We start from the raw sequence: 18,470 nt of genomic DNA on the forward strand, positions 1-18,470 counted from the left end.
GCTTTTGTCATAAATGTTTAGGTTTCTTTCTTTTCTTTCTTTTTTTTGTTGGTTTTTTTATTTTTGGGGTTTTTTTTTGGTGGTGCTAGGGTTTGAACCCAGGGCTTGTGTATGCAAGGCAAGTACTCTACCAACTGAGCTATATACCCAGCCCAGATTTTTTTTTTTTTTTTTACATAGTCAATATTGTCAGTCTTCTCCTTTTCAACTTCTGGCTTTCACATTTCTTGCTGTAAACGTTTTTGTTAGAAAACAAATTTATATGTAAGGAGTTAGGACAATATTTGATAAAATTCTTTCAATTTGTGTTATAATCTCTAAATTAGACTATGAGGGTAAACACTTTAATCAGGACAGAAAGCTCAAATTAGAGTTTATAATACAATTATTATTGCTTAGGTAATTCAGTGTACCATTTCAAATATTTTTATTAAATCCTAAATATAAGTATAACTCAATTACCTATTTCTGGGAAATTAGATGGATAGATTTCCTAAATACCTGAAGGATGCTTTGAGTAGCATCCTTCACATCCTTCACACACAGAAATGCACAGTGTTCAGCCTGTCCTCCACTTCAACTTCTTGAGTCCTCTGAGCCCTTTGTCCTGCTATTTGTACAACAGGTATTTCTCTTCAGTCATCAATAGGCCTGACCTCTAGAGTACTACCTAAACCATTTCTAAACTGCCTTTCCTAAGCTTTTGTTAATGCCTTTCTGTTTTCGACTACAAACTAGAAAACACTAAGGACTAACAAGGGTCAGATGAAAAAACATTATGCCAAAATAAGGAAATCTCTATCCTCAAGTAGTGGTAAAGTAAAAGCTTTGTCATAACTATACCTCAGAAATTCAAGTATACTTATTTCTTTATTTTATTACTATTATTTTTTTTGGTACCCGAGATTGAACCAGGGGCATTTAAACCACTGAGGCACATCCCCTGCCCTTATTATGGTAGACAGGGCTTTGCTCAATTGCTGAAGCTGGCCTCAAATTTGCAATCTTCCTGTCTCAGCCTCCCTAGTTGCTGGGATTATAGGTGTGTGCCACTGCTCATGGCACGATTCATATTATTTTAACCTGATTGTTTTAAAAGTTTACTTACTCATAACTTTGCAGATGTTCATGTAAGCTGAGGTTGCCAGAAACTTAGCAGATAAGTGAATGGTATTAAAGGTTATAGAGCCTCAACTTCTAAAAGATGGACAACACTGCAGATGAGAGCTTGCCTATGCCACAAACTCTTAAATACTAATGAGGTTTTCAGATAATAATAAATTTTAAACACAAATGACAAACAGAAAAAGTACACTGAAATAATCTCTCAAATAACAGCCTTCTATTTTTCACATTTTTAAAAATATGTCAAATTTTAACTCAAGTACTGGCCAAAAATGTTTTATTTGGCTCCATTCTTAATGTAAACACAAATAGTTTAACAGTTATGCAATTTCAAGATAAAATTAAAAGACTATTAAATTTCCATGGAAAAATGTCATTTTTAAAAAAAAAATATTTTCAGTTGTAGATGGACACAATATATTTTTATTTGTATGTGGTGTGCTGAGGATGGAACCCAATGCCTCACCTGTGCAAAACAGGAGCTCTACCACTGAGCTACAGCCCCAGTCCCAAAATGTCATTCTTAATATAGTCAACTATTAACTTTCCCGGGAAAAAAAAACTGAAGCAATATGAACAATTCCCTGAACTGCAAATACACATAAAATTTGGAATACACCTTTTTTTTCTAATAGATATGCTTCAAAAATTCTGTTATGTTTATCCATTACCTTCTAAACTCACCTTATCACTTTCCTCTTACCTTGCTCCACTTTAAACAATCTTCTCCCTGCTTTTCTTTTTTTAAAACATGCCATGCATTTTTTCACCTCAGAGCTTTAGTCATTGCTACCCTTCCAACTGGAAAAGCCTTCGACCAAATAGCCAAACAGCTCATTCCTCTCCTCCTTCATTCCCAGTCACCGTTATCAGCAGTATTCCATGACAGAACCATTAAAAAAAAACAAAACAAACAAACAAACAAACAAAAAATCGCAAGCCCTTAGCTCAGTGGTAGAGCACCTGTCTAACAAGTGTGAGGCCCTGAATTCCATCACCAGCTGGCAAAGATGCACTTTACACTGTCCTGCACCAGGAATATCTGACACAATAAATAAAATATCTGTTTATTTTTGCAATGTATATACTTAAAACTTGCACAATCCCTTCAGTGTGTTTGATTTGATAAATTAACCACTCAAATTCCAAGGAGTGGCATCTTTGTTGATTTTTTAAAATTATTTTAGTTCTAGATGAACACAATACCTTTATTTTATTTATTTTTATATGGTGCTAAGGATCAAACCCCAGTGTCTTGCACATATGAGGAAAGTACTGTACCACTGAGCCACAACCCTGGGCCCTCTTTGTTGATTTTTTTTTTAACCTTTGTTTTATTTATTTATTTATTTATTTTATGTGGCACTGAGGATCGAACCCAGGGCCTTGGGTGCGCTAGGCGAGCACTCTGCCACTAAGCTACAACCCCAGCCCCCCTTTGTTGATTCTTAAGGAACCAAATATCATTCTCTTGTGCTAATGTAAGATGTGACTCTCAGAGTATAGCTCTCCATGTATTCCTGATTACATTTTATCTTAAGAGAAATATGGATTTAATCAGTTGGTAACAAACCTCTGAAAACCTAAGACAAACAAGCTGTTATTAAATTTTTTTTTCTAGCTCACATGACCTCAATTATTCTCAACTTCTAAGTTTACTTAATCTTCTTTAAAATCACAGAAAAAAAACTGTTTTGACAATTCAGTACTTTTTATTATGTTCATGGAGCCTCATAACCAATTTTAGAACACTTATCACCTCCAAAAAGGTCCAGAACCATTAGCAGTTACTCCCAACTTCCCCTTAATTCCCTAACTGTAGAAAAACTACTAATCAAATTTATACCTCTATATATTTTGAACACTGGCATAAATGGAATTATATTACACATGGTCTTTTGTGACTAGTTTCTTTCATTTAAATATAATGTTTAAGGTTCAGCCAAAATGGAACATGTATGAGCATTTCATTTCTATTTTACCTGTTGTATAATATTCCAGTGTATGGATGTACCACATTTATTTTTATTCATTCATCCATGTATTGATAGATTATATTTGAATTGTTTCCACTTTTGTCATTATGAATAAAGCTGTTATAAACATTTTTGTACAAACTGTATGGACATGTTTCATGTCTTTTGAGTATATAACTAGGAGTGAAACTAACATGTATCACATTTATCTTTGATTATTTTCTTTTTTTGACCATTCTGACCAATCAATCATTTATTCCATCATTCTTATTATTCATATGGAGACTGAGGAAGAAATTTTAGCCACTTTCACAGTGTTATACCGATCCAAAATTTTAGGTGTGGGATAAAATGATTTAGTAAAATTCCTGAGTCAACCCATAGCCCTGTTATTCAGTGTGATGTCACCATGTACCCACAGAACTCTGGATACATATGAAAGATTAACTGAAGGACACTTGATGTGGTTCCTACTGCCCAGCAGCTGAATCTCTCTCAGGACTTGACTGAATAACCTGTATTTTATGTAAAAGATGCCCCAGCACTATTGAAATGGTGGGACTATTTTCTTTAACACACACATCTGGGAACAAAATGAAAACATATGGCATTTCTTACTACAAATAATTGAGAAGGAGGCCCTACAAGCTGTCTATGTACTTTTCAGGAAGAGATTATGATTGTAAAAATATCAAAAAAGGAATTGCTGGAGAAAATAGAAGGTGAAAAAATAACATCCAAAACTATAATATTACTAATACCCAATAATTAAAGTTTGACAAACGAGGCCAATCTTATATAAGGATTTTTTTTTATCTAAGCTAGGAAATCTTCAGTATACTAATTAAATCTCTCAAGCCAAGATTAGATAGTGACAAATAATAAACCAATAACTAACACTCCTAGAGTGCTTCATATGGGTCGCGCACATATCTGCATGCAGGCTCCAATAACAGTAGCAGCAAAGTACCATCCAATCTCCTTTTACTCATGATTTAAACTGAGGAAGAAGTAATTACATAAGAATGACATGTTCACCCAGCTAGAAAGTGGTTGGAAATGAGTAGAAAAAAGGCCATGTGGGTACAGGATACATACTATGAAATCCCTCACAAATCTGCACTTCCATAAAAAAACTGTGAAAATGGGTATGTTGGGGTTATTTTGCTGAAAGATTTCTATTTTCACTGTCCAATTTTCATATCGACAGTCTTTGATGAACAATTTCTATGTAAGTAGCACTATTTCAGATACTGCAGTTTCAAAGCCTAATCTACCTTTAAGAAATCAGACAAAGCTTGGTAGGAATTCAGCAATAAAATTCATGTACAGAGGTGTACTGGTGAATATGTTGATAATTAAGCAGAAGTCCTTTCTACCTCCTACCTGTCCCCACAAAATGGAATGAGAATGTGGAAGTATCTGAAGCTATTTCCTAGAAGATTCCTGTTTACAATGGTCCAAAATTGACATCAATAGGCTTGGTAAACAATTTTAATCTAACCATCATGCCTGGCATACTGAAGATCCAAAGACAAATACGACGGCACCCTTAGGAAATCTATAGTTCCAGGTACTTGGGAGTCTGAGACTAGAAGGTCACAATATTGAGGTCCACGTGGAAAACTCAGTGAGACTGTATCATATGTGGGAAGCTGAGCCAGGAGCCAGCTTCTTGGGAATCACCGCCTTTTTGTTTATTTTCTGTTCTTTCTTTTCCTTTCTCCACCATAAACTATACAAGGGCGGATTTGGGTTTTATTTTTTTTCACTGTTTTATCTCCAGAGCCAGAACTTTGTGTGGTGCATATAGTAAGTGCACAATATACTTTGCTGAATGCATGATTAGATTAGTAAATTTTTTTTTCCTTTCTCTGAACACAACTAATTAGCAGAGATAAAGGGATATTTCATATTCAGGATGGTAAAAGGATCATAATTTTGCTGTGGAAAATTTAGAAATTGTCTATATAGATAATTCAGATTTGATCAAATTCATAAGCTTTAATTTTTGTATTGCATTAGATCTTAAAATCTGATTTAACTATTTTTGAATTTCCTTTTATAACTGTTCCACTTTTTTCCAGTCTCCTGCTCATTTACCTCCCTCAGCAGATAACTTCATTTCCTATTTCACTGATAAGACTGAAGTCAAGCCCAGCGCAGAGGCGCATGCCTGTAATCCCAGTGGCTTGGGAGACGGAGGCCCTAAGCAACTCAGACTGAAGTCAAACAAGTATTCTTTCTACCTCAATATCTTCGAATATTGTTACAGTCTTCTCCTTCCTTTTACCAACTATTTCTTAAAAGTGTATATATATATATATATATATATATATATATATATATATATATTCATTCTGGTATTCACTTCTCAATATCCTACATCTTAATCCCTTTTAAATGAAGCTGGAGATGTTAATTTGCAAACCTTTCCCTAATGAAACTTTCCAAACTGAATGTTTCTCCCCAGTTTTTCCTTCTTTAAAGTCTTCATGACATTAAGAACTATCACTTTTCTCTAAACAGTTACTTCTCTCAGGACATAATATGTTATGGTTTTTCCATTTACGACTCCTTTTCCTTTCATACCAAAACACAGGCTGCCCCAGTGCTCTGTTCTTGGTGTGGTCTTTTCTATTTCTCTCTACTCTTTCCTGAGAATCAACATTATTGGTATTACTAACACAAGAATAAATACTGAAGCCAGGAGTAAGTTCAGTGATAGAATGCTTGCCACAACCTTGTGTTTGATCCCCTGCATTGAAAAAAAAAAATTTAAAAAAATTAGTTGAAAATATACAATTCCAGCCTCATCTCTTCTCCCAATCTCCAATCTTAAATCTTCAGTTGGATATTAATCTCTGATGTATTACCAAAAGTTCAAATTCAGCATACCAAAAATTTAAAGGATAACTTTTTAAAGCACCTGATACACACTAGGCTTTCTATGAATGTGTGAAAGATAAAGGTAGAAAAGGAAACTCAAACATTTCTCCCTATATAAACATCTCGTTTTTGCTGAAGACATCCTGGGCAATCAGAGTCAAAACTCTCTCCTCTACAACAACCTGGTTCACCAATCCCAATGCAAACAACTTAGATCAAGTATTCATTAATCATTTCAATATTACAATAAATAAACAAAACAAAACAAACTTGATCTCTGCTCTCACACTAATTCATCTAGTACACCACCCTCAAATTAGTTCTCCTAAAATAACTGATCATAAAAATTTGACTTTGTGTCATAAGTAAGAATTATTCTGTGAAAGGCTCTTCAAAAATTTAATCAAAACTATGTCTCTTAGGTGGGTGCAGTCCTAGTTACATCAGAGGCTTAGAAAGGAGGATTGCTTGCCAAGGAGTTCTGAGCCAATGTGGGCAACCACCCTCTCAAAAGATCCTACAAACAAAACAAACAAGGAGGGCATAGTGGCACATGCTTGTAATCCCATGGCTTAGGAGGCTGAGGCAGGAGAAATTCAAAGCCAGCCTCAGCAACTTAGCGAACCCTGTTACAAAATAAAAATAAAAAAGGGCTGGGGGATAGGGCTCAGTGGTTAAGTGCTCCTGGGTTCAATCCCCAGTATCTAAAAAACAAACAAAAACCACCACTCTTTCTGCTCTCAAATAAGGGTTTTATTTTGAATATTTATTTTTTTAGTTTTTTAGGTGGACATAATATCCTTAGTTTATTTTTATGTGGTGCTGAGGATCGAACCCAGTGCCCCATGCATGCCAGGTGAGCATGCTACCACTTGAGCCACATCCCCAGCCTGAGAGTTTTTTTTTAAATTCATCTAAATATTTTCTGAATGCCTATTATATGCTATGCAAAAGGGGGCATAAACAGGATAGGCCTAATTTCTGTTTTAAAAAGTGTTTAAAATCTAGTGAGGCAAATCAATAAATAGGTGATTACAAGGTAGAGGAAGTGTAGATTGGTACAGATGAAGAACTCTAGAGCCAAACTGCCTGGTTTGGATCTGGCTCAGCCATTTCTAAATTGTATGATCTTGGGAAAATATTTTAGTTTCTTTGTGGCTGATAATAAAAATGCCCACTTTTTAGGGATTTTGAGAAAGTGACATACCTAAGATCAATAATAATAAATTTGAACTTTTCCCCTTTCTTGGTGAAGGAATGCCAAAACAATGTTCCAAACAGAAGAGAAATCTATGTGAGGACCCGAGGACAGAACAAAACCTGGTTCACTAAGGAAATAAAAGAATTCCATATAGAGTGCAGTATGCAGGGAATAGAGCAGTACTAAGATATGAGTTATGTGTTTCATGAGAAGGATTCTAGAGAGAGTTTGTTTTGTTTTTTAAAAATCAATACTATTGCTTGAATTAAGTGGCAATCTTTTTGTTATTTAAAAATTAATAATGCTGGGGGCATAAGTTAATGGTAGCCTGACTGACCAGCATGCATGAGGCACTGGAATTTATTTTCAACATGGCCACAAGAAAAAAAGAATTAATAAGCCCATAGACATAAAGAACACATGTAAAATATAGCAGAGATCTTGGTTCAGTCCCTCAAAATCTAAAATCTGAATGGCATTAAGACATTTGCATAATTTTGTAAAGTTGATGGACAAAAACGAAATGTTTGGGTACCTGTGTTCCATTTGCCATATCAAATGTTTTTACGCAGATTACCTTATTTAGTCAAATGAAGACCTAATAGAGAGTAATACTACTCCCTTTACAAATGTGGAAACTAAGGCACATAGAGTAGCATTAACTGTGCCTTAGTAAAGTAAAAAGCCAACAAATAAGTAGATGTTTATAACCATATGTAACAAATCTTTTCATAATCATCCAAAATATATAACAAATTTCTAAATGTATATTCTAATTCCCTTTTTCCTTGTTTTAAAAATAAGTTTATTGTTTTAAAAATTACTATGAAATTTATTTGATTAAACATGATGAAGTACACTAAGCCTGTAAATGTTTTTTTTGTTGTTTTTTTAAAATTTTTTACTATTTATTTTTTAGTTTTCAGCAGACACAACATCTTTGTATGTGGTGCTGAGGATCAAACCCGGGCTGCACGCATGCCAGGCGAGCACGCTACCGCTTGAGCCATATCCCCAGCCTGCCTGTAAATGTTAACTCCTTTCCCATCCTTCCACTCTTGTCAGACATTAATGCTGAAGCATGTGACAGAACTATGACTATAATTAGGCTATAATGAGACTTCTCTATCATTAGCTATTACTAACATTTGCTACAAACTTATCTAGTTATGCCACAAAGCTCTTTGCCTACAAGAAAATTCTCATGTCTAGTCTCAAGCAAGCAAAAAATATTTTGGGAAGGTTTAAGACAAGAATAATTAGGTCTTATGAAGCATATTATAGAATTCTTCTCTAAAGAATAATTCACAAGGAATGTTAGTTAAAACAGACCTAAATATGGTTCAAAACATGGGAGAAAAAGACATACTATCCAATGTATACATGAATCAAAACATCACATTGCACCTCATAAATATGTATATTATGTCAATCAAAAATTTTATCTAGGGCTGGGGTTATAGTTCAGTGGTACAGTGTGTGCCTAGAATGTGTGAGGCACTGGGTTCAATCTTCAGCATCACATAAAAACAAAATAAATTAAAGTATTGTCCATCAACAGCTAAAGAAAAATTATTTGCAACTTTTAAGATGACACATTACACTTAGAATACAAGAATTTGCCTAGCTGGGCGCAGAGGCTCACACCTGTAATTCAGTAGCTCAGGAAGCTGAGGCCTGAGATCATAAGTTCAAAAACAGCCTCAGCACTTCAGTGAGGCCCTAAGTCTAAATAAATTTAAGTACAAAATAAGGGCTGGGAATGTGGCTCCGTGATTAAGTGCCCCTGGGTTCAATACTGGTATCTGCCCCCCCCCCCAAAATCCTTAGAGGAAGAGAGGAAAATAGCACAATAATAGCACAATTCATTACCACTCCTTTCATAAGGGACAGTGGCCAGAGGCAGCTCAAATTTTTTTATCTAAGAGGAACTGTCTGGACAAAAATAAAGGGCAAGCAAAGAACAATGCATGTTTTAATTGATTTCTCCATTTCCACTTTAAAGACAGTAACATATCTCATGCTCATTTTAAAATTCCTTACACAGTACTCTTTCATGTTATTATTTCAATCTAACAATGAACTTACTGATACCTATTATGCCAGACACTGTAGTATGTGCTATAGTTCAAAGAATACAGAGTCACGTGGAAGGATCAGACATACAAGCAACTGACTATTATAGATTATAATATGGCCTATAAGACAGGTCCAGAGTATACCAACAGACTGAAACACAATTGGTAAAGGAATCACAATTAAATTTTGAAGAATAAAAGACACTATAACTTCCAGAAGATTTAATGGCAAACAATTCCAAAGAGCTGGCATGAATGTGGGCGGTGGGGGGGCTGGGGTTGTGGCTCAGTGGTAGTGTGCTCGCCTAGTATGTGCAAGGCCCTGGGTTCAATTCTCAGCACCACATAAAAATAAGTAAACACAATACACTTATTGTATACTGTGTCCAACTACAATATATATTAAAAAAGAACTGGCATAAACAATAAGAAATTTATCTGTCATGAGAAGTCTCGAGGTAGGGAAGACTCCAGACTCAATAGTATGTGACTCAATAACGTTATCAAAGAACCAGATTCCTTCTACCTCTCTGCCATCTTCAAGGAATGTCTGATTCCCTGTTTTCACAGCTGTCTGGAGCAAAAGGGGCCCTAAGCTGCCTTGTTCTTAAACAAGAAGGGAAACAAGTCTTTCCCCCAGAAATGGTGATTTTTCCCTTCAAATTATTATGACAAATAACAAGTTTACAGGGAAATGCCATGAGCTGATTTAATTGGCTTGGACTAGTCAAAATCAATCCCTGGAGTTGGTAATGAATCACCTTCTCCAAACCTCCTATGTGTGTGACCAAAAGCAGATTTCTATTAGGAAAACAGATACTACACAGGCAGTAATAGAGTTGATGACAAAGAACAAAGCAAACTCCAAGCACTGGGATAAACATGAAAACCACAACACAGGGAAAAAGAAAGAGTTTGGTATGGCTCAAGTGATGGGAAAGCTAGGATTGGACACCGTTTACAAACTTTTGAGTTTGGACTTTATCCCACACACAACAGGAAGTTAACAGGTTTTTTTTGTTTTGTTTTGTTTAATAGGGGGAGGGAGAGAGAGAGAGAGAGAGAGAGAGAGAGAGAGAGAGAGAGAGGAGAGAGAGAGAGAGAGAGAGAGAGAGAGAGAATTTTTTTAAAAATATTTATTTTTCAGCCGGTGGACACAACATCTTTATTTTATTTTTATGTGGTGCTGAGGATCGAACCCAGCGCCCCATGCATGCCAGGCAAGTGCATCACTGCTTGAGCCACATCCCCAGCCCCAAAGATAACAGGTTTTTAAAGTAGAGAAGTAACATGCTCTAACTGGGCTCTAGTAGCAATACAAAGAACATTCAGAGAGGGAGAGTAGGAGAACAAGTTGCAAAGATTCACTCAGTTCAATAAATAGTCCAGACTAATAAGGTTAGGGTATTGGAGAAGAAAAGGATGGAACAAAACAAAAACAAAAACAAAAACAAAACAAAACAAAAAAAAACACCAAGGTAGAAAATCTAAGACAGACCTTTCTATACCTATTTGTTTTTTTAACAGGTGAAATTAGGCTTCAGATAGCTTAAAGTGATTTGCTTAAGCTCCTAAAACCATAGAAAGTAGTAGAATCTGCATGGAGGTCTAATTCCCAGGTCAGTATTCTATTATATCACAATTATAGCTAAAAAATCCCAAGAATGATCAAGAAAGAAAATGGTTTTGAACCCTGCAGCTTAAAGGATTTCTCTATGTTAAAGTGATTCCTATTTATTCCATCCTTGACATAGTATTTTCTGGGCACAGTGACACATGCCTGCAATCTCAGCAGCTCGGGAGGCTGAAGCAGGAGGATTGCAGGTTCAAAGCCAGTCTAAGCAAAAGTGAGGTGCTAAAGCTACTAGTGAGACCCTGTCTCTAAATAAAATACAAAATAGGGCTGGGGATGTGGCTCAGTGGCTGAGAGACCCTGAGTTCAATCCCTAGTACCAAAAAAACTCTAAAAAAAACAAAACCAAACAAACCATAATCATGTGTCAAATTATGACATGGATTTAAAGATAATCTATAAAAGTTGGAGCATTATGTTTCTAAAGCTTCTATATAAATTGAGATAGTAAGAATATCTGATTCAGCTTGAAATGTCAAATTTATAGACTGAAATGTTTTAAAAATAAAAAAGGAAACTAAAACTTTCATTGAATGTTTGTTTAATGCTTTGAAAATAAATTAAGTACTGAATGTGTTTCATTAAAAATCTGGAGTCAGAAAGCATTAGAAAAATTTCTTCTAAATCATCTCCCTTTGAAATTTTGCATTCTGATAATTGACTGCTACTTGCATCAACTTAAGGAAAAACTCACTTTTAAGAAGGTATCTGTTTTAGGGGGCTACCACTTATAGCTCAGTGATAGAGTACTTGCCTGGCATGTCTGAGGCACTGAGTTCAATCCTTAGCACCACATAAAAATAAATAATAAATACAATTATTATTATGTCAATCAATCTACAACTTAATTTTTTTTTAAAAAAAGATACCTGTTTTAGAAAAAGTCACTTTGTGAAGTGACTATTTTTATGTAAAATGGACAAGTTTGACTTTGTTTTATTACCACTGTACCAAGAGTGGGTTAATAGGGAAGGTGGTTTAAAATAAAAATAAGCATTTTTTCCACTAACGAAACATAAACTATACACTTTTTAGCTTTCTCGTCTTCTGCTTTTCGACTCAATTAATAATATCTTTGTGAGTACCAATGTGCCATAGTATACTAGATGAATACTATTATAAAAGTGAACTACAGTTATTCACGCATACATCTGTGTGACTTTTTGATTAATGTCAGGCAAGAAGATATCATTCTGCCAATAACACCAGAATTTTCTTATGCACCAAGCCAGCAGCTCTCTTTCAGCATTCACAACTGATTTTTTAAAACACTCAATGAGGGGCTGGGGATGTGGCTCAAGCAGTAGCACGCTCGTCTGGCATGCATGCGACCCGGGTTCGATCCTCAGCACCACATACAAAGATGTTGTGTCCGCCGAAAACTAAAAAATAAATTAAAAAAAAAAACACTCAATGAAATTCAGAATGTAAGAAAAGTATCAACATAATAAATGCCATACATGGAACAACTCATGCTAATATCATCCTCAATGGCAAAAAATGGAAAAATTTCCCTCTATCTGGAACAAGCCAAAATGCCTATTTTCAACACTTCTAATCAACATAGTACTGCAAATCCAGGCTGAGCAACTGGGGAAGAAAAAAATAAAAGGCATCTGAATTAGAAAGAAAGTAGTAAATTAATTCTATTTATACAACACATAATTTTATATGTAAGATTTCACAAAAATTGTTAGAAATAATAAACAAATTCAGCAAAGCTGAAGAATACAAAAATCAACAGGAAAAAAAAAAGGGGCATTCTTATACCCTGAAAAGAACAATAAGAAAACAGTCCTATTTACAACAGCATTTTAAAAATAACAAAATAAGAAATAAACTTAATCAAGGAGATTGAAAACTCTTCTACTGAAAACCATAAAATGTCCCTGAAGGTACTTTGTTCTAGCAGTACATGTCCTTAAATGAAAATTATGTAGAGGGTCAGTATGGCAGAAAGAAAAGGAAGAAAAGCAAGCTGGCAAAGTTAAAAACACATATAAAGCCAGGCACAGTGAACACCTATAATTCCAGTGGCTCAGAAGGCTGAGGCCGGAGGATGGAGAGTTCAAAGCCAGCATCAGCAACAGCAAGGTACTAAGACAAGACCTTGTCTCTAAATAAAATATAAAAAAGGACTGGGGATGTGGCTCAATGGTCAAGTACCCCTGAGTTCAATCCCAGATACCCCCCAAACAACCACACACACAAATAAATGGAACGACATCCAGTGTTCCTTCACTGGAAGATTTAATATCATTTAAATGTTAATACTACCCAGTGAAATCTACATATTTAATGCAATTCCTAACAAAATCCCAATAGCTTTTTTTTAATAATTAAAAAAACTATCCAATTATTCATATGGCATATCAAGGGATTCCTAAATAGCACAACAATCTTGAAAAAGAAGAACAAAGTGAAGGTCTCACACTTTTATTGAAAAAAATTATATATATATAACACCACAATAATTAAAAGTGTGGTTTTGGCATAAAGACAGACTTATAGATCAATGCAACAGAACAGAGATCCCAGAAATAAGCCCCTGCATTTATGGTCAAATGACTTTTGTTGTTGGGCTGAGGATATAGCTCATGCACAAGACCCTGGGTTTGATCCCAAGCACCATAAAAAAAAAAAAAAAAAGAAGACTTTTTTTTGTTATTCTTTCTTTTTTCTTCATTTGTTTTGTTTTGTTTTGTTTAATGCTGGAGATTGAGCCAGGGCCTAGCACATGCTAGGCAAACGCTCTACAACTGAGCAACACAAAAGATTTTTCAATAAGGATGCCAAGACCATTCAATTGGAAAAGACTTAAATAAAAATGTATACTATGAAATTCTTAAAAGACAACAAAAGGAAAAACTTCATGACATGACATTGGATTTGGCAATGATTTCTTGGATATGATACCAAAAGCATAAGCAACAAAAGAAAAACTAGGAAGTAGAACTTCACCAAGATTAAAAACTTTTGCACATCAAAGGATGGTGAAAAGGCAACCCATAGATTGGAAGAAAACATCTGCAAACCATATCTGATAATGGACTGATATTCAAAAAAGACGAAGAATTCCTATAACAAAACAATCTGATTTAAAAATGGGTAAAAAATTATTTTTCCAAAGGAGATACACAAAAAGGTAATAAATACAGGAAAAGATGCTCAACACACTAATCATTAGTGAAATGCAGATCAAAACCATAGTGAGATACTACTTCACACTCATTTAGATGGCGTATCAAAAAGGAAAAAATAAATAAATAAATAAATAAATAAACCCAAGAGTTGGCCAGGATATGGCTAGAATGGAATCCTTGTGCACTGCTGGTGGGAATGATAAATTTTTCCTGGTATTATACCCAAAAGATATGAAAACAGGGTCATTTGTTTGTTTTTTTGTACTAGGGGACTGAAATCAGGGGCATTTAAACTGAGCCACATCCCCAGCCATTTTTCTATTTTATTTAGAGATAGGGTCTTGCTGAGTTACTTAGGGCCTCACTAAAATGCTGAGGCTGGCTTTGAACTCATAATCCTCCTGCCACAGACTCCCAAACCACTGAGATTCCAGGCATGTGCCACTGAGCCCGGTCAAAACAGGGTCCTGAACAGATTTTTTTATATCCATGTTCATAATACACAGTCAAAACCAGAAGCAATTCAAGTGTTCTCATCAGGCAAATAAATAAACAAAATGTAGTATATACACAAAATAGATATCATTCATCCTTAAAAGGGGAGGAACTGGGTGTGGTAGCGCATACCTATAACCCCAGCACTCAGGAGGCTGAGGTAGAAGAATTGTGAGTTCAAAGCCAGCCTCAGCAATTTAGCAAGACCATGTCTGTAAATAAAATATATAAAAGGGCTAAGGATATAGTTCAGTGGTTAAGTGCCCCTGGGTTCAATTCCCAGTACCAAAAAGAAACAAGAAAGGAAATTTGGATACATGCCACAACATGGATGGAACTTGAAGATGTGATGTTAAGTTAAATAAGCCAGTCATAAATACTCATGATTTCATGATTCTACTTACATGTGATACCTAGAGTAGCTAAATTCACAGAGACAGAGGGTAGAATGGTGGCTGTCAGGGAGTAGGAGTAACAAAGTGTTTACCGAGTTCAGATTTCAGTTTAAGACGACGGAAAGAATCCTGCAGACGGGGGCTGGGAGTATAATTCAGTGGTAGAGCGCATGCTAATCATGTGTGGGGCCCTGGATTCAATTCCCAGCATACCCCCCCCCAAAAAAAGGATTTTGCAGATGGATGGGAGTAATGGGTGCATAGTGATGTGAATGTAAAAATGCATAGAACTATACAACTTTCAGTGACTAAATGATTAAATTTTATGTTATATGTATTTTATCACAGTAAGTATTCACACATCTATACACATACTTGCTATACAATCCTTCCTACTTACTTTACTCTAGTTTAGGATCTTATCTACTCATAGGTAGGTAACCCAACAGCCAGCTATTGCCTTCCCCAGTTCATTCCATTCTCTTCATTCTAACTCAACCTATAGATCATTGATAAGTTCACTTTGCTGTTTATCACATTAATTTCTGGCCTCCAAACTTTCAAAAGTTCTCTATGCCTTGCGCAAGAGAATAAAAATCCAAATCTCAATTTAGCATTCAAACCTTTCTACAAGCAGATAACATTCCAACTGTCTAATGTCCTTATGGGAAACATTCTCCAAAGGAAATTCATCTTAGTTTCCCTCTATTCCCCTCCCAAAACTAATCTTCAATTTATAGTCCTGTTTTTCCCTATAAATTTTCACTGGTCAGTTCAAGTCTCAAGTGTTCCAGGAAGTTTTTTTTCTTTCTTCTTTTTTTAAATTTTTTTTTTTAGTGTTGATGGACCTTTATTTTATTCACTTATTTATATGCAGTGCTGAGAATTGAACCCATTTGCTTCACAAATGTGAAGCAAGCACTCTATCACTGAACCACAACCCAGCCCCCCCCCTTTTTTTTTTTAATAATGGTACCAAGGATTGAACCCAAAGACACTTCACTGACTTCTGAGCCATATCCCCAGCTCTTTTTAATTTTTTATTTTGAAATAGGGTCTCAGTAAGTTGTTGAGGCTGGCTTTATACTTGCATCCTTCCAGGAAGTTCTTTATACTCCTGAAGGCTCACTCAATCTCCCTCTCCTCTGAATACCCACATTTTTTGTATAAACAGAACTCACTAGGCTGTCTTCTAGATTTCCGTAGGTACATCTTATCTTTCCAACAAGAATCTGGGGACAAAAATCTTTCTATTGTACTCCTTTCCTTCATTCCATAGTGCTAATGTAATGCAAAACACAAAGGAGACATTCAAGAATCACCTGTGTAATTTTGGATATGTTTCAGCAACTAGAATATGAAATCAGAATCACTTGGTTTTATTGTAATTCTGAAGGTTTGCCTGTAACACACTATAAATAAAATTGCTGTGGTCCAAAAAGACAGAAAGCAGGCAGTATAAATTGGAAAACAACCACAGGTATTTTAAATCCTAAAATTAAGAGAGACAAAGAACTTGTTCAAATGCTGGTGTTGGGACACAGAACACAGTTAGGCTTTGTGGACATAATAGTGACCTGTAGGCTTTACTGAATTCATGCAAGAGGAGCGGTGTTACATTTGTAGTCACGGGCCTATGAAAACTCCAAATTAAATGTCTCTCCATTTTTTTAAAAAGTGTAGATGGACATAATTTCTCTATTTATTTATTTATGCCTCTTTTGTGCTAGGCAAGCCCTCTATCACTGAGCCACATCCCAAGCCCAAATGTCACTCCATTTTTAATAGATTCAGGTCGGGGAGGGGGTCTTCATCAGTTATTTAAGGTCATAATCAGAGACAGGAGCTCTCCTTTCTGCTTTCAACTTTATTGCACAAAGACCTAGGACTGGAATTGGTAGCGGTGGTGAAGAATTCAATGAAGACTGAGCTCAGCAGTGTAGAGTTCTCTAAAGGGCTTGGTCCTAGTTTTGAGCTTGCTCCTCACAGCAGTAAGACCCAAAGCAACTCACTCACCTCCCTGGGTCTAGACTCCCAGTTTTAAAACGAGTCACACCAGATCTCTAAAGGTTTTTCTGACTCCAAAAAAGTCTAATCGTAGCTGCTGTTAAATGTATGATTCTTATAAAGCGATTTCAAATCTCTCTTCCACATTTCAGGAAGAAAACAATTTATTTCAGCAATATAAAAAATGTGGATGCTATTCAGAGACAAAAGATTCTGTCGAAAAACCTAAGTGATTCTTAAAGAAAATAAAAGCCTCTTCCTCGTCACAGTTAGATGTTTTAGTAGAGGAAACAGTGTGGTGGTAAAGATAACAGACTGCTGTAAATTACCAAAGGCCTACTTCACAGTACTTATTATCTGTGCTGGTATGTGGAGGGGTGCTATTGTAGTTCAAAGCACAAACAACATTCCTCAGAGTTTCTCCAAAATCGGTGAGAAAGTTCTCGGGGTGGGGGCGGGGGGTGGCAGTAAGGTAGTAAACAGCCCAGGAAAGGACCTGGCAATGAAAAAGGCACCCTCCAGCCGTTTCTGTATTCCCCTTCCTCCTCTTCATTACCAGACACACTGTATTGTTTCCCTACCTGTCAAAGCTCAGTCCCAGTTTTTTCCCCCCAGTAACAGCTGACCGGACCACCTAACTTCTCCCCCTGAGACTCGCCGGCCCAAGGCCTGCGGGCTCCCCACGCCCAGGCCCGCCGCCCTCCCTCCCACCCCCGGAGGTCGCAGCCCCGCTCCGCGTAAACCGGCGCCGGGGGCTCGGGAGCGGTTTCCCCGCGTCCTGGGAGCGGAGGGTCCCGCCCCTCCGAGCCCAGAGCCGGAGCCCAGAGCCGACAGGGCCGCCGCCGACGCCGCCGCCGCCGCGACCTCGGGCCACCCTCCTGTCCCGAGCGCCACACCTCGCACCTCAGCCCCCGGGACGGCGGCGCGCTGCCCGGCCCGCCCCTCGGAGCGCACCGGGACCGGCCAGTCCGGCGCCGGCGAGCCGCGGCCCCAGACGGACGACTCCCTCTTCCCCGCCCCGCGCTCCACTGCCTCCCGCGGCGGCCCGGCCCAGCCCCGGGACCCTACGCCCAAGGACATCCCCTTCCTCGCCTGGACGCCCAGAGCTCCGCTGGAGAGCGCGTCGGCTCCACAGCCTCAGAGACCCAGGGACACTCACCACGGAGGCTCCTCCCGCTGCTGCTGCTGCTGGGACCGCTGCCGTCGCCTCCGCCGCCGCCGCCCCCAGCACCGCCTTCCGCACCAGCGCCAGCACCCGCGGCCATCCTCCTCCTGCCGCCGCCGCCCTCTCCTCTCCTCTCCTGTCAGTGGCTCAGGCTCCGGGACTGCTCCAGGTTCCCCACGCCGCCATTTTGACTCCTCCAGGGAGCAGGAGGGGCTCGGCTCAGCGCGGCCCTGGGGCGCCTGCGCGGCGCTGCGGAGCCCACCGGGCCCCGCCCGCCCTCGCCGACGGCGCGCCGGGTCACGTGATGCGGCGTCGGCGCCTGCGCCTGAGACTGGGGTGAGGAGCACCGGGGAGGTGCGTTCG

The 18,470-nt window shown here is 37.8% G+C and overlaps 1 protein-coding gene across 4 annotated transcripts in view; it reads right to left on the minus strand.

Annotated features, from left to right (window-relative positions):
• Positions 1-18,240, minus strand: part of Btbd7 (BTB domain containing 7) — a 113,047-nt gene extending 94,807 nt beyond the window's left edge. For all 4 annotated transcript variants that reach the window (XR_005728874.2, XM_021735839.3, XM_040273933.2 and 1 more), the window contains exon 1: positions 18,102-18,240. The gene's annotated coding sequence lies outside the window, so the exon portion shown is untranslated. The remainder of the gene's footprint in view (positions 1-18,101) is intronic.
• Positions 18,241-18,470: the final 230 nt, after the last annotated feature.

The sequence above is a fragment of the Ictidomys tridecemlineatus genome, chromosome 5 (genome assembly GCF_052094955.1).
Source record: "Ictidomys tridecemlineatus isolate mIctTri1 chromosome 5, mIctTri1.hap1, whole genome shotgun sequence".
Lineage (NCBI taxonomy): Eukaryota > Metazoa > Chordata > Mammalia > Rodentia > Sciuridae > Ictidomys > Ictidomys tridecemlineatus.